Raw genomic sequence first — 16268 nt, 5'->3', positions numbered from 1 at the left:
TAGGTCCTAAATTTCCTGCCAAACTAAACGGAGGAGGCGTTTTAGTGAGAGCATTAAAGGGATGATCTCTGACGTCTAATCTGATTAAACTCTTCGCGCCCCAAGTCGCAAGAGCGAAAGTCAGCCCACTGTGACTGCTGGGCGCGTTTACACTTGAGGCTGAATGCGGTTTGACACCACTTCCACTGCTATGGCTCCAGGGAGTAGGAGTCTGGGGAAGCGTCTTTGGGCAGAGAAGGCTCAAGGCCTTGCAAAAACCACAACTCCCACGATTCCAAAGCATTGAGTCCAGACAGTTCAAGTGGAAGTCCAACTGCACTCATTCTGCAATGTAGACTCACCACCCCCCTCACACACACATATACACTCAGACAGAATGGTGCTTTGCTTTCAGTTGGAGAGCATCCTGGCCAAGTTACATTCCACGACGGAGCCCACCTCCTCTGGGAAAGGAAGACGCCTTTTGAGAGAGAGATTGACAGCAAAGCAAACCTGCCACCTCCTTCTGGGAAATGGATAGCCCGAGGACAGGCCATTGCAGTAAAACTGGTGTCAAACTGTATTAATCCTACAGCGTAGATGTTGTTGTTATTGCCAAACGGGGGTGAGTAGGGCCTTTTCCATATGGGTCTTAAATAATAATAGTGATGATGATGATGGGCTGTGTTGCTGTTGTTATTACCAAACTGGGTTTCCATCTGGGTCTTTGATGATGATGATGATGTCAGGCTGTGTTGTTGTTGTTGTTGTTGTTACCAAACTGTGGTGATCAAGGCCCTTTTCATCTGGGTCTTAAATAGTAATAGTAATAGTAATAATAATAATAATAATGTCAGGTTGTGTTGTTGTTATTACCAAACTGGGGTGATCAAGGCCCTTTTCATCTGGGTCTTAAATAGTAATAGTAATAATAATGATGATGATGTCAGGCTGTGTTGTTGTTATTACCAAACTGGGATGATCAGGGCCCTTTTCATCTGGGTCTTAAATAGTAATAGTAGTAGTAGTAGTAGTAGTAATGTCAGGTTGTGTTGTTGTTATTACCAAACTGGGGTGATCAGGGCCCTTTTCATCTGAGTCTTAAATAACAAAAACAATAACAACAATGTTAGGTTGTTGTTGCCAAACTGGGGTGACCAGGGCCTTAATATTGTTAGACAGTGTTGTTGTTGCCAAACTGGGGTGACCAGGGCCTTAATATTGTTAGACAGTGTTGTTGTTGCCAAACTGGGGTGACCAGGGCCTTAATATTGTTAGACAGTGTTGTTGTTGCCAAACTGGGGTGACTAGGGACCTTTCCATTTGGGTCTTAAGTAATAGTAATAATAAAAGTAATAATAATAAACTGGAGTGACCAGGGCCCTTTTTATCTTGGTTTTAAATAATAATAAGAAGAAGGAGAAGGAGAAGGAGAAGGAGAAGGAGAAGGAGAAGGAGAAGGAGAAGAAGAAGAAGAAGAAGAAGAAGAAGAAGAAGAAGAAGAAGAAGAAGAAGAAGAAGATTGTTAGGCTGTGTTGTTGCTGTTGCCAAACTGGGGTGACCAGGGCCCTTTCCAATTGGGTCTTAAATGATGATGATGATGATGTTAGGCTGTATTTTTGTGGTGGTGGTTGTTGTTGCCAAACTGGGATGACCAGGGCCCTTTCCAATTGGGTATTTAATAATAATAATCTATATAAATAAAAATGTAATGTACGTTTGTGGATTTAACAGAACTCAAAAACCACTGGACGAATTGACACCAAATTTGGACACAAGACACCTAACAACCCAATGTATGTTCTTCACTCAAAAAAATTGATTTTGTCATTTGGGAATTGTAGTTTCTGGGATTTATAGTTCACCTACAATCAAAGAGCATTCTGAACCCCACCAACGATGAAATTGAACCAAACCTGGCACACAGTTCTCCCATGACCAACAGAAAATACTGGAAGGGTTTGGTGGGCAGTGTCCTTTGGTTTTGGAGTTGTAGTTCACCTACATCCAGAGATTACTGTGGACTCAAACAATGATGGATCTGGACCAAACTCTACACGAATACTCAATATGCCCAAATGTGAACACTGGTGGAGATTGGGGAAAACAGACCTTGACATTTGGGAGTTATAGTTGCTGGGATTTATAGTTCACCTACAATCACAGAGCATTCTGAACCCCACCAACGATAGAATTGGGCCAAACCTCCCACACAGAACCCCCATGACCACCAGAGTGGGCCACAGCAACTCGTGGCAGGGGACGGCTAGTAATAATAATGATGATGATGATGATGATGATGATGTTAGGCTGTGTTGTTGTTATTGTTGTTATTGCCTAACAAAAAGGCCTTATTTCCGGCATTGATTCAGAAAATTGCATTGGATAGTCCACATGAGTTCTAGTTTCTCTTAGATGTAGTTATTATGGTTTTCTAGATGGAGACTGGCCTACATCTCAACAACTCGACCTGGTGGGGGGAAACTGGGGCCATTTTTGGGATCAGCAGGTCAAATATACCCAGAAACAAGACTAACATTTGAGATCAGTGTAATCATGACAATAATAAAAGCAGCAACAATAACAACACAGCCATAACAATGCATAGGCTAGTGGGGGAAACCGGTGCAGAGCAAATATACCCAGAAACAAGGGTCTATGTAATAAGGAGAATACCAGAAGCAACAGCAACAACAACAATGGCAATAATGCCCGGAGGAAAAGGAGGAGGAAGAGGAGGGGCTTCAGGTGTTTAGCCCCACGACCTGAAACTCCCTCCCCTGGAAGCAAGTCCCATGTAAATCCCCAATTGCGAATCAATCTGTTGAGGAGCTCGAGCTGGCAATCTCCTTTCTCACGTTCGCCCCGCGTGACCCGCAATCCAATTAAACTGAAATGCGGGGATTGTCCACGGATTGGTTCTTCCCCCTCGCAGCCATGTGTTGCAATCCCGGAGGCGAAGGAGGGGCCGCAGATCGGGTGGTCGCTCACCGTTTCTGGGGACGGAGGGAGAGGAGGGGACAGTCATTTCAGGGCAGCCGCCAAGCCAGGAAAGGCGCCCTTCCTCTCGGACAAGGCGCCTGTCCTTCCCCAACCAGGGCCAGGCGAGCTGGGGGTAATGGGAGTTGTAATCTACACATCTGGAGGGCTTCTCCCTCTCCCAACTGCATTGAAATCACAGGCTCCTTCCTGCCGGAAACAATGGAATCAGCTCCTGCCATAAAGCCTCCTGCATAGTCATTACATATTTCGCCATTACATATTTCGGGCATTACATATTTCGGTGCCTCAAACGTTAACCCTGTTTCTGGGTATATTTGACCTGCTGAGTCCAAAAAATGGATGGGTTTTTTTTTTCTGTCCGCTCTAGTTTTTGAGGTACAGAACATATGTCATTCATCTGCTCACCCAAAGAAAGCAATGAGAAGCATTTTAAGAAACTAGAGGTGATGCAGTTTATCCAATGCCATTTTTTTCCTGAATCAATACCTAAATAATTACATGAAGAGGCCTAAAAACCAAGACACGAAGAAAAACAAATTGGGGGGTTAGGCTGTGTTATTTTCATTATTATTATTATTAACACTTTTATTATTAATAATAAATATTATTGTTTTATATTATTAATATTAATACTATAATATTATTAATATCAATAATATAATATCAATATCAATACATTATTAATATTGATACTATAATATTATTAATATCAATAATATTATATCAATATCAATATATTATTAATATTAATAATATAATATTATTAATATCAATAATATAATATAATATTAATAATGTCAATAATATAATATCAATATCAATATATTATTATTGAAAGCCTTCGACAATACACAGTATTTTCTCTTGGTCATGGGGATTCTGTGTGGAAAGTTTGGTTCGATTCTATCGTTGGTGAGGTTCAGAAGGTTCTTTGATTGTAGGTAAACTATAAATCCCAGCATTCCCAAATATCAAAGTCTATTTTCCCCAAACTCCATCTATGTTCATATTTGGGCGTATCGAGTATTCGTGCCAAGTTTGATCCAGATCCATCATTGTTTGAGTCCACAGTGCTCTCTGGACGTAGGTAAAACTATAACTCCAAAACTCAAGGCCAATGTCCACCAAACCCTTCTACTGTTTTCTGTTGGTCTTCGAAGTCCTGTGTGCCAAGTTTGGTTCAATTCCATCTTTAGTGAAGTTCAGAATGCTCTTTGATTGTAGGTGAACTATAAATCCCAGCAACTACAACTTCCAAATGACAGAATCAATTTTTTAAAGTAATGGCCACTCATTGAGTATTAGGTCCAAATTACATCAATTCGTCCAGTGCTTTTTGAGTTCTGTTAATCCCACAAACAAACATTACATTTTTATTTATATAGATAAACAATATATTCCTGTTGCTGCTATTTAATACTTCACACAATGTGTAGACTACACAATGTGTGGTCACAACCTCTGAGGATGCCTGCCATAGATGTGGGCGAAATGTCCGGAGAGAATGCTTCTGGAACATGGCTATACAGCCCGGAAAACTCACAGCAACCCAAGGTACTAAATCTGTTTGGATGACAATGGCTGTTCTTTGAACCGTCCTCTCTACAGCAAGAAAGAGGGCAACCCATTGGACTACACACTCTCAGCAGCAGAAAACCCGGTGGCAGGGTTGCCACAAATCCAAAACGACTACAGGACGTTAAGAAATTATGAGTAACGTTAATAATGGATGGTTGCTGTCAGTTTTTCGGACGGCGTGGGCATGTTCTGGTAGCATTTTGGCTATATAGCCCGAAAAACTCACAACAAACCAATGATTCCGGCCATGAAAGCCTTGACAAAACGTTAATAATGGACATCTTTCCCCTGTTGGCAACAGAGTTGCTTCAACCAATGCTTGGGTGAATGCCGAGCCCTAAAAAGCAAAGGGAAACCCTTCCCCTTCTATGTCCAGACGAGCTTTTTAGTGGGATGGTCGCCTTGTACACTGCCACAGAATGCAATCTGGATTTGTATTGTCTGGTCAGTGTAGACCCAATTCAAACTGCCTGATATAGGACTATACTGGGTATATAGTGCAGGGGTTTTTTGTTTGTTTGTTTTCGTGTCAGGAGCGACTAGAGGATGGCAAGTCGCTTCTGGTGTGAGGATCTTGCCCAAGGGACGTCCAGATGTTTTACCATCCTGTGGGAGGCTTCTCTCATGTCCCAGTCTGCTCCCTCCGACCTTCGGACCTTTTGGTCAGCAGGCAGGAGTCTACTGTATACCATGCAGTTGTGGACAAGTCTACATAGGGACCACCAAACGCAGCGTTGCCCAAACTGAATTAAGGAGCATGAAAGGCACTGCAGACTACTTCAGTCACGCAGAGCGCCTGATGAACCAACCTGGACACAGAGTATTATTTGAGAACACAGAAATGCTGGACCACTCTCACAACCACCATGTCAGGCTACACAGAGAAGCCACTGAAATCCATAAGCATGTGGACAATTTCGACAAAAAGGAGGAAACCATGAAAAATAACAAAATCTGGCTACCAGTATTAAAAAGCTCTGAAATCAGGACAGTAAATCAAAGAACAACACTCAAACACAGGGGAACTCCAGACAAGAAAAAATCAGGGACAGCTAATCACCATTCAACAAAGGATTCCCCCCAGGCCAGGCATGTGGGGGGGGGGGCTTGGGGGCTTCAGCCCCCCCGAAATTCTCGTGGTGGTCCGCGAGAAGGCTTTACTGGTACATTGTTTAAACTGTTATGCTTATTCATATCATGATCTGATCACCATGCTCAATATATCCCATATGCATGGGGGTATTAGGGTAACGATACAAAAGGTTAGCTAGGGTAGAACATCTTTCACTCAGACTCAGCCCCCCCAACCAAACTCAGCCCCCCCCCCAAACAAAATCCTGGCTACGGACCTGCCCCAGGCAGTAAGAAACCAGACTTTGAAACTGCTAGGCCATCAAATGCTAATCAAGGTGGCCAATTGCAACATTTACACTTGCCTCAAGCAGACAAAAGTTCTTTCTCCCACCCTGGACATTCCATAACAACAACAACAACAACAACAACAACAAAAAAGCTGCAAGGCTATTCAGTGCTAATCAAGGTGGCCAATTGCAACATTCCAACTTGCCTCCATCAGACAAGAGTCCTTTCTCCCACCCTGGGCTTTCCACAGATATATAAACCCAATTTTCCTAGTTTCCAACAGACCTCACAACCTCTGACGATGTCTGCCATAGATGTAGGCGAAACGTCAGGAGTGAATGCTTCTAGAACATGACCATATAGCCCAAAAAACCTACAACAACCCAATACGGCCTGTTGCCCAATCCCATTTCGCCACTGGGAGCTCCTATAATGCAGCTCAAACAGGCAGTGTAGACGCATCCCAATCGTGATGAAGCCAGCCTCTGCAGACCCTCTTAAGAGCCCCACCGTCTCCTGGAGGCCTTCGAAGCCCCCCTCCGCGTTGACAAGCCCCTTTTTGGGAGCGAGGAGGAGGAGGAGGAAGGCTGTCCCCACCCAGGACAGCCGACGCCCCACGTGCTGGAGACCAAGGGCCATGTTTGGCAGTGAGATCAGAGCTGAAAGTCAACAGTCGTATAGATTATTATTTCACGGGTCACGGAGGGGGAAAGCGCCAATGGCACGAGGGAAGAAGGCCCTCAAAAGCATTCCCAGGCCGGCTCAACGGCGGAGGAAGGCAGGCAGGGCGAGGGGCACAGGATTCCCCACCCCCACCCCCAATTCCAGATAGAGAAGCAGGGAAGGGGTTCGGCTTGGCCTGGGCTGGGCCCTTGCCCTAACTCTGCTCCCCACGCCCAAGGCCTCTGGGAATCAGAAGGGACCCCCTGAACACCCCAAATCTAAAGGAGTCCTGAATGGTTATCGGTAAGGTCACCATCTTCTAGGGGAGAAGCCTACAAAACCCCGGACTTTAGAAGGATCTCCTGTTTTGCAGCACTGTCTTCTGCGGCTTTCTGGTGGGGAAATGTTGATGTCCACAAACCAGGAAATCATAGAGTTGGAAGAGACCACGTGGGCTATTTTGTCCAGCCCCCTACCATGCAGGAAAAGCACATCTTTAGACTGTTCCTCTACACCAGACTAGACGGTGAAAATGATCAAAACCTTGCTGCCAGTATTTTTAAAACTCTAAAACCAGACCAGTAAATAAAAAGCAGTACTCAAAAAAAAAAAAAAACAAGGGAATTCCAGACAAGAATCAATCAGGACCAGCTAACACCTCCCAACAAAGGATCCTGCCCAGGCAACAACCAGCCAGACTTTGAAGCTGCAAGGCGATTCAGTGCTAATCAAGGTGCCCAATTGCAACAGTCACACTGGCCTTAAGTAGACAAGAGTTCTTTCTCCCACCCTGGACATTCCATAACAACAACAACAACAACAACAACAACAACAACAAAGCTGCAAGGCTATTCAATGCCAATCAAGGTGGCCATTTGCAACATTCCAACTTGCCTCCATCAGACAAGAGTTCTTTCTCCCATCCTGGGCATTCCATAACAACAACAACAACAACAACAACACCAACAAAACTGCAAAGCTATACAATGCTAATCAAGGTGGCCAATTGCAACATTCACACTTGCCTCAATCAGGGCCAACTAACACCTCCCACCAAAGGATCCTGCCCAGGCAGCAACCAGCCAGGATTTGAAGCTGCAAGGCGATTCAGTGCTAATCAATGTGCCCAGTTGCAACATTCACACTTGTCTCAAGCAGACAAGAGTTCTTTTTCCCACCCTGGACATTCCATAACAACAACAACAACAACAACAACAACAACAACAACAACAACAAAGCTGCAAGGCTATTCAATGCCAACCAAGGTGGCCAATTGCCACATTCCAACTTGCCTCCATCAGACAAGAGTTCTTTCTCCCACCCTGGGCATTCCATAACAACAACAACAACAACAACAACAACAAAACTGCAAAGCTATTCAATACTAATCAAAGTGACCATTTGCAACATTCACACTTGCCTCAAGCAAACAAGAGTTCTTTCTCCCACCCTGGACATTCCATAACAACAACAACAACAACAACAACAACAATAAAGCTGCAAGGCTATTCAATGCTAATCAAGGTGACCAATTACAACATTGCAACATGTCTCCATCAGACAAGAGTTCTTTCTCCCACCCTGGACATTATTCCACAGATATATAAACCCCACTTGCCTAGTTTCCAACAGACCTCACAACCTCTGAGGATGCCTGCCATAGCTGTGGGCAAAACATTGGGCGAGAATACTTCTGGAACATGGCCAGACAGCCCGGAAAACTCACAGCAACCCAGAGATTCCGGCCCTGAAAGCCTTCGACAGCGCGGAGCTTCTTAAACTTTTTTCCACTCGAGACCCTTTTTGGACCCCAGGTATATAGGTATATAGAACAGTTATAAAAACCAAACATTTGCTGGTAAGAAACCAGCCTTTGCAAGGCTTGCTAAACAGGCTGATTTTCCTTTTTTAAAAACGTAGTATCCCTGAAGCATTTCCTGCAGAGTCTACTATCAACACTGCAGGTTGTTACTAACAGATTGGTCCAAATAGGCGAGTATTTTCGTGATCCCAACATTGAAACAAGGGGGTCCTGTTTGGTGTCAGGATCCACAGTGGTTAGAGAGAGGATCTGTGATCCCACGAAGACTCCTTCAGAGCATGCTTCCCTCCCTTTCCCGGTTGTCCCGGAAAGGAGGGACATCGACATCGTCATTCATGGAAATAATCAAAATTGTCATGGGAGGGTCACTAGCAGGGAATGGTCTACTTGTCCGAGTTGGCAGAAGCATGGGAGGAGGAGGAGGAGGAGGAGGACAAGGAAGAGGAGGAGGAAGAGGAAGAAGAGGAGGAGGAGGAGGAGGAGAGGAGGAGGAGGAGGAAGAAGAGGAAGAGAAAGAAGAGGAGGAGGAGGAAGAGGAGAGCGAGAGCTTTGTCTGACTGAGAGCCCACTGCGCCAGCAGGAAATACCGTCTCGCATGGAAAAGAAACAACCCGGAGAACTAAGCATCTGCACACCAAAGGGGAAGGGAGTCTGACATTATTTGCTCCCTTGGCTATTTCCACATTCAATCCCAGTTTAACTGGGAAGCTTTTCCAGGCCCTGGTTTTCTCCCTTTCCTCTATGAAGGATGGTGCAGTTCATCCTCTTTCCCTCATGGTTAAAAGAACAAAGCTCAACCCAAACCATTTTTTCTTGTTGTCTTGTTTTTTAGGCTTGTTCCTAGGGTTATTTGGGACACTGGTTCAGAAAACTGCATTAGGGTAGACTGCATCACCTCTAGTTTCTTAAATATTATTATAATGGTTGCTATGGATGAGTAGATGAAGACTGGTAGATGGCATATGTCCTGTATCTCAAAAACTACAACTGAGAAGCAGGTGCCATTTTTGGTATCAGCAGGTAAAATAATTCAGGTCCTTTCCACACAGCTGAATAAAACCCCACGTTTTCTGCTTTGAACTGGAATATATGGCAGTGTGAATTCAGGTAACCCTGGGCCCTTCCATACAGCCTTATAGCCCAAAATATCAAGGCAGAAAATCCCACATTTTCTGCTTTGAACTGGAATATATGGCAGTGTGGGTTCAGATAACCCAGGGCCCTTCCATACAGTCCTATATCCCAGAATATCCAGGGAGAAAATCCCACAATATCTGCTTTGAACTGGAATATATGGCAGTGTGGACTCGTATAACCCAGTTCAAAAAAGATATTGTGGGATTTTCTGCCTTGATATTCTGGGATAGAGGGCTGTGTGGAAGGGGGTTCAGTTCAAAGCAGATATTGTGGGATGGCCTGCCTTGATATTCTGGATTATATATCTGTGTGGAAGGGCCCTAAGGCACCAAACATGTGTAGACCAGTGTTTATTTCAGGCTTGGGATTGTTTGGGTTTGTGGTGATTTTAGTTTGATGCTTTTTTTCAGTTTGTTTCAAACCAGGATAAGCCGCTGCCTTCCTCATCTCCACCCTCACTTCATCACACTAGAGAAAAAATCCACTTAAAATCCGTTTTCTGTCTCCTGCAGAATTCTGGGGTTTGTAGTTTAGTTGAGGTTGTTAAAAGCTACAAACCCCAGAATTCTTCAGGAGGCAGAAACCGGATTTTAAGTGGATTCTTGCTCTAGTGTGATGAGGGGATGGACTGCAAGGAGGCCCAAAAGGCGACCAGAGATGTCAGCCTCCAAGAGGAAAGCCAAAAGAGGCCAGAGCCTTGCAAAGGAGCCACACCACCGCCTTTGTTTACATCCCACTTTCCTTCAAAGGAGGAGATCCAGCCAGGGGAAGATACTTCCAGAGCCTCTCCTGCCTAAGGCATCCAGAAAATGAAAGCAAAACACAGACCAGAAGCAAAGCAGGAGGGTATCTTTGGTGTCTCTGTACATCTTTGTGGGAAAAGGAGGGTTTTGCACCCACAAAATTGCACAAAGTGTCAGGGTGTGTGTGTCCCCCTTTTCCTCCTCCCTTCCTTTGAGGATGGGGGGGGGGGGTGTTGAATCTTCAGACCGGTCCATCCCGCAGCTCAGAGCGACGAGGCCACGCTTTATCGATGGAACGATTATTCAGACGATTTAACTAATCAAAGGCCTCAATCGATCGCCGGGAAAATCACATTACTTATAGGCAGCTTGTCAGGGCGCGCGCTCTCCCTCCCCACGCCAGCCAGGCACGCGCACGCCGCACCCAGCCCTGAAAGGAAGCCTTTGGAGGGGAGGGGGGTGAAACAAGAGGGGGGCTTTTCCTTTGGGAGGAGGGGGCAGAGCCTCTAAAACCCAAGGCAAACACACAGAGAAAGAGAGATGCCCCTCGATCCAAGAATCCTGAAATGCCAGAGCTCTGAGATCCACTTAAAAATAAATACACCTAATTCTTCCATCTCTCCATCCCTTTGCTCCCTGAAGGGACCAAAAGGAGGGTTCAATGTGCAAAAAGGTGGGTGATAATGGAGCAGCCAGGAAGCAGGACAAAAAAGACAACCAACCCGCAATAATAATAATAATAATAATGCCCTAGATGTGGGTGAAACGTCAGGAGAGAATGCTTCTGGAACATGACCATTCAGCCCGGAAAACTCACAGCAACCCAATGGACTATGCACAATAAAGGCTTTCATGGCCGGAATCACTGGGTTGTTGTAGGTTTTTCTGGGCTATATGGCCATATGGTCAGGAGGCATTTTCTCCTGACGTTTCGCCTGCATCTATGGCAAGCATTCTGCTTTGAGATTTTTCGGGCTGTATGGCCATGTGCTGGTGGCATTCTGGCCATACAGCCCTTTTTTTTTCTTGGAATCATAAAGTTGGAAGAGACCTCATGGGCCATCCAATCCAACCCCCTGCCAAGAAGCAGGGAAATTGCATTCAAAGCACCCCCGACAAATGGCCATCCAACCTCTGTTTAAAAGCCTCCAAAGAAGGAGCCTCCACCATACTCTTGTCAGGAAGCGACTTGAGAAACTGCAAGTGGCTTCTGGTGTGAGAGAATTGGCCATCTTCGTTACCATCCTTGTGGGAAGCTTCTCTCATGTCCCCACATGAGAGAGCTGGAGCTGACAGAGGGAGCTCAACCTGCTCTCACCATTCCAAGTCCTGCAGGCACAAAGGGTTTAACCCATTGCACCACTGGGGGCTAAATAATAATAATAATAATAATAATAATAATAATAATAATACTTTATAATAATACTAATAATCTTTATATTCCACTCTTTCTTCCCCAGGGGACTCCCCTTTGGGTCTCTCTCAAGCCTCGAGAAAGATTACAGGGCAGTGTAGTCTCACAGAATCGACTTAGGTGCAGTTCATCTGCATTCTGGAATTGTATTATTTTAAGAAAACGACAGAAACCAGAGAATCAAAGGCAATTTTTTTTCCTCGAGTAATAGTCGCATTCAGTATCCTCTTCTGTTCCCCTCCCTGTGCCTTACTCTTGCCCTCGATCCAAGACAGACAACTCGAGACTGGGTTCTAAACTGCGAAATATTGCAGTTTGAATTATAATAGGTAAGGTAAAGGTTTCCCTTTGACATTATGTCTAGTCCTGTCAAACTCTGGGCGGTGGTGCTCATCTCAATTTCAAAGCCGAGCCAGTGTTGTCCGTAGACACCTCCAAGGTCATGTGGCCGGCATGACTGCATACAATTATTTATTATAATAGCTGGCGTTGTCCGTAGACACCTCCAAGGTCATGTGCCCGGCATGACTACACATAATTATTTATTATAATAGCCGTGTTGTCCGTAGACACCTCCAAGGTCATCTGGCCGGCACTACTGCATATAATTATTTATTATAATAGCTGCCATTGTCCCTAGACACCTCCAAGGCCATGTGGCCGGCATGACTACATATAATTATTTATTATAATAACTGGCGTTGTCCTTAGACACCTCCAAGGTCACGTGGCTGACATGATTACATATAATTATTTATTATAATAGCTGGCGTTGTCCTTAGACACCTCCAAGGTCATGTGGCCGGCATGACTGCATATCATTATTTATTATAATTGCTGGCGTTGTCCCTAGACACCTCCAAGGTCATGTGGCCGGCATGACTGCATATAATTATTTGTTATAATTTAATTATTTGTTATAATTAGTACATTATAATAAATAATAATACAACATTGTTTATATTCCGCCCTCTCTTTCCCATAGGGACTGAGGGCGGGTTACAACAAAAAATGGCAAACATTCTGTGCCCAGATCCAAGAAGCCTAAAGCAATCCCTTAAGCTACACTATTACACTATTTGCTCAGCGTGGACCTATATAATGCCTTCAAAAAAGGGCAATATTTGGCAGTATGAATCCAGCCTCGAGTCTCCGGATGTTTCCCCATCCAATAGAAGGCTTCCACTGGCTTGATTCTTTAGGAAAGCCGGCCACTTCCGGTCACCGGGATGGCAACAGCCCAACGAGAACAACTCACGCGTGTCAATAGGTTTAGAATGACTGTCAGGCTATTGCCAGAGTGAAGACAGACACAACAATAGAATCCAAGCAGCAGCCCTCAATAGGCTTAGGATGGCTGCCTGGCTATCCACAGAGTGAGGACAGACACACAACAATAGAATTCAATATTTTGGGGATTTTTATTGTGTCAGAAGCTACAAGTCGCTTCTGGTGTGAGAGAATCGTCCGTCTACAATTGCCTAGTGTGGTTTCGAACTGGTAGCCTTAGGGTCAACAAAAAACGTTGAGGTCAACAACCCAATCCTCAGGTCAGCAGTTCAGCCGGCACAAGAGTTTAACCCATAGAGCCACCGAGGTTCCTTTATTCAATGGCCATTTCGAGTAATGTGCCTGGGAACTGGCAGCCTTCAGATCAGCAACCCACCGTTGAGGTCAACAACCCAATCCTCAGGTCAGCAGTTCAGCCGGCACAAGAGTTTAACCCATAGAGCCACCGAGGTTCCTTTATTTAATGGCCATTTCGAGTAATGTGCCTGGGAACTGGTAGCCTTCAGGTCAGCAACCCACCGTTGAGGTCAACAACCCAACCTTCAGGTCAGCAGTTCAGCCGGCACAAGAGTTTAACCCATAGAGCCACCGAGGTTCCTTTATTTAATGGTCATTTCGAGTAATGTGCCTGGGAAAGGCACAAAAAACCTCACTACCTCTGAGGATGCTTGCCATAGATGCAGGCGAAACGTCAGGAGAGCATGCCTCTAGACCATGGCCATATAGCCCGAAAAAACCTACAACAACCCAAAGGCACAAAGGTTTAACTCCTAGAGCCACCGAGGTTCCTTATGGTCATTTTGAGTAATGTGCCTGGGAAAGGCACAAGAGTTTAACCAATAGAGCCACCGAGGTTCCTTTATTCAATGGTCATTTTAGTAAAGTGCCTGGAAATGGCACAAGAGTTTAACCCTTAGAGCCACCGAGGTTCCTTATGGTCATTTTAGTAATGTGCCTGGAAATGGCACAAGAGTTTAACCCTTAGAGCCACCGAGGTTCCTTATGGTCATTTTAGTAATGTGCCTGGAAATGGCACAAGAGTTTAACCCAGAGAGCCACCGAGGTTCCTTATGGTCATTTTAGTAATGTGCCTGGGAAAGGCACAAGGAGTCCCCTTTGAGGAGATGGTGGCAGGGTATAAATAAAAATTATTATTATTATTATTATTATTATTATTATTATTATTATTATTATTAGGTTCCCCTTTCTGTGCAGAAATAATATTTCCTTTCCTTCTATTTTCTATCCCAAAGCACCACAAAAGAATCAACATTGCAGAGCTCTATCCCTCGCCTTGTCTACTCCAGAGTAACTAATGCGTAGCCTCTCCATAGAGCACCTCACTGGCATTGCCTTCCATAATAACCACACAGCCAGGCATCATATTTATATAGTCTTTGTCAAGGCTACATCTTTCCAAACCAGCCATCTCAATCCTTACCTGATCTGCCAGTCCTGGGAGTCGCGTAGTTTTTCTCTAATTCCATTCTGGGTTTTTCAGGACTTGGTGCAAATGGACAGAGAGGGGTGGAAAAAAAAGTTTCTCCTCTTTTTTTTCCCCCTCTTTTTTTTTGTTTGGAGGGTCTGCTCTCTCTCTCTCAGGTTGGAATAATTCAACCCTTCCGCTCCCCGCCGCGCCTTTGCAGCTGATCACTGAGCTGAAACTAAACGTTTTAGGTGGGAAGAAAGCCTCCGAAGGAACCGTGAAATGATTAAGGAACTAAAGAGCTCCTCGCCATGTGAGATCATGTCCTGTTCTCTCTCCAAACATCACAAGATGTCCCCAGGCGCAGCCCCAAAACTCGAGAAACTCTTGACATCTGCGGGGAGGAAAAGGCTTCAAAGTTTGCTCGCAGCCTGCCTTTTTTTATTGGAGCTGTTTCCCAACACAGAGCAGATATGGAAATGGGAAGATGGGGAGAAACTGTGCTTGTATTCTTCGCTCACATCAGTGTTTTCCAATAGAGGATAATATTCCCCCCTCATTGCAATAGGTTGGGGAGGAAAAATAATCTAAAATTACCCAATTTTATTGCTCCCTTTCTTGCTGGAGAGAGGACGGTTCACAAAACAGCCCTTGTCATCTAAACAGATTTAGTGCTGTGTGGCCATTTTCCAGAAGCACTCTCTCCTGACGTTTCGCCCACATCTAGGGCAGGCATCCTCAGAGGTGGTGAGGTCTGTTGGAAACTAGGCAAGGTGGTTATCGAAGGCTTTCATGGCCGAAATCTCTGGGTTGCTGTGGGTTTACCGGGCTGTATGGCCATGTTCCAGAAGCATTCTCTCCTAACATTTTCCCCACATCCATGGTAGGCATCATCAGAGGTTGTGAGGACTGTTGAAAACTAGACATGGTGGTTGCTGAAATCTTTCATTGGGTTGCTTTGAGTTTTTCGGTCTGTATGGCCATGTTCCAGAAGCATTCTCTCCTGACGTTTCGCCTACATCTATGGCAGGCCCCCTCAGAGGTTGTGAGGTTTGTTGGGAAAAGTTTAAGAAGCTACGTGCTGTCGAAGGATTTCATGGCGGGATTCAATGGGTTGCTGTAAGTTTGCCGGGATGTATGTCCATGTTCCAGAAGCACTCTCTCCTGACGTTTCACCCACATCTATGGCAGGCATCCTCAGAGGTAGTGAGGTCTGTTGGAAACTAGGCAAGGTGGTTATCGATTATCGAAGGCTTTCATGGCCGGAATCACCATGTTACTGTGAGTTTTCCGGGATATATGGTCTTGTTCCAGAAGTATTTTCTCCTGACGTTTCGCCCACATCTATGACAGGCACTCTCAGAGGTTGTGAGGTTTGTTGGAAACTAGGCAAGGGAGTTGTCTCAGGCTTTCATGGCCGGAATCATCGGGTTGCTGTGAGTTTTTCGGGCAGTATGGCCATGTTCCAAAAGCATTTTCTCCTGACGTTTCGCCCACATCTATAGCAGGCATCCCCTCAACCTCGTCAGGAGAGAATGCTCCTGGAACATGGCCATACGCCCAAAAAACTCACAGCAACCTAGGCCTATATCTGTGGAATAATGTCCAGGGTGGGAGAAAGAACTCTTGTCTTTTGGTGGCAAGTGTGAATGTTGCAATTTAGTACCTTGTTTTGGTCTCCAAAAGGAAATAGAAACAAAACACCCTCAAAGATTTGCCTACAATGTGTTTACAATTAAAGTCAGATCAAGAGGGGGGGGGGAGAGAACAGATCTTTGAACATATCAGTGTAGTCATACCTGTGCGTCTGTGTTTATATATGTGTGTGTGTAAACACAGACGCACAGGTAT

This window comes from Anolis sagrei, chromosome 2, assembly GCF_037176765.1.
Source record: "Anolis sagrei isolate rAnoSag1 chromosome 2, rAnoSag1.mat, whole genome shotgun sequence".
Taxonomy (NCBI): domain Eukaryota; kingdom Metazoa; phylum Chordata; class Lepidosauria; order Squamata; family Dactyloidae; genus Anolis; species Anolis sagrei.
This window is presented reverse-complemented; position numbering follows the sequence as displayed.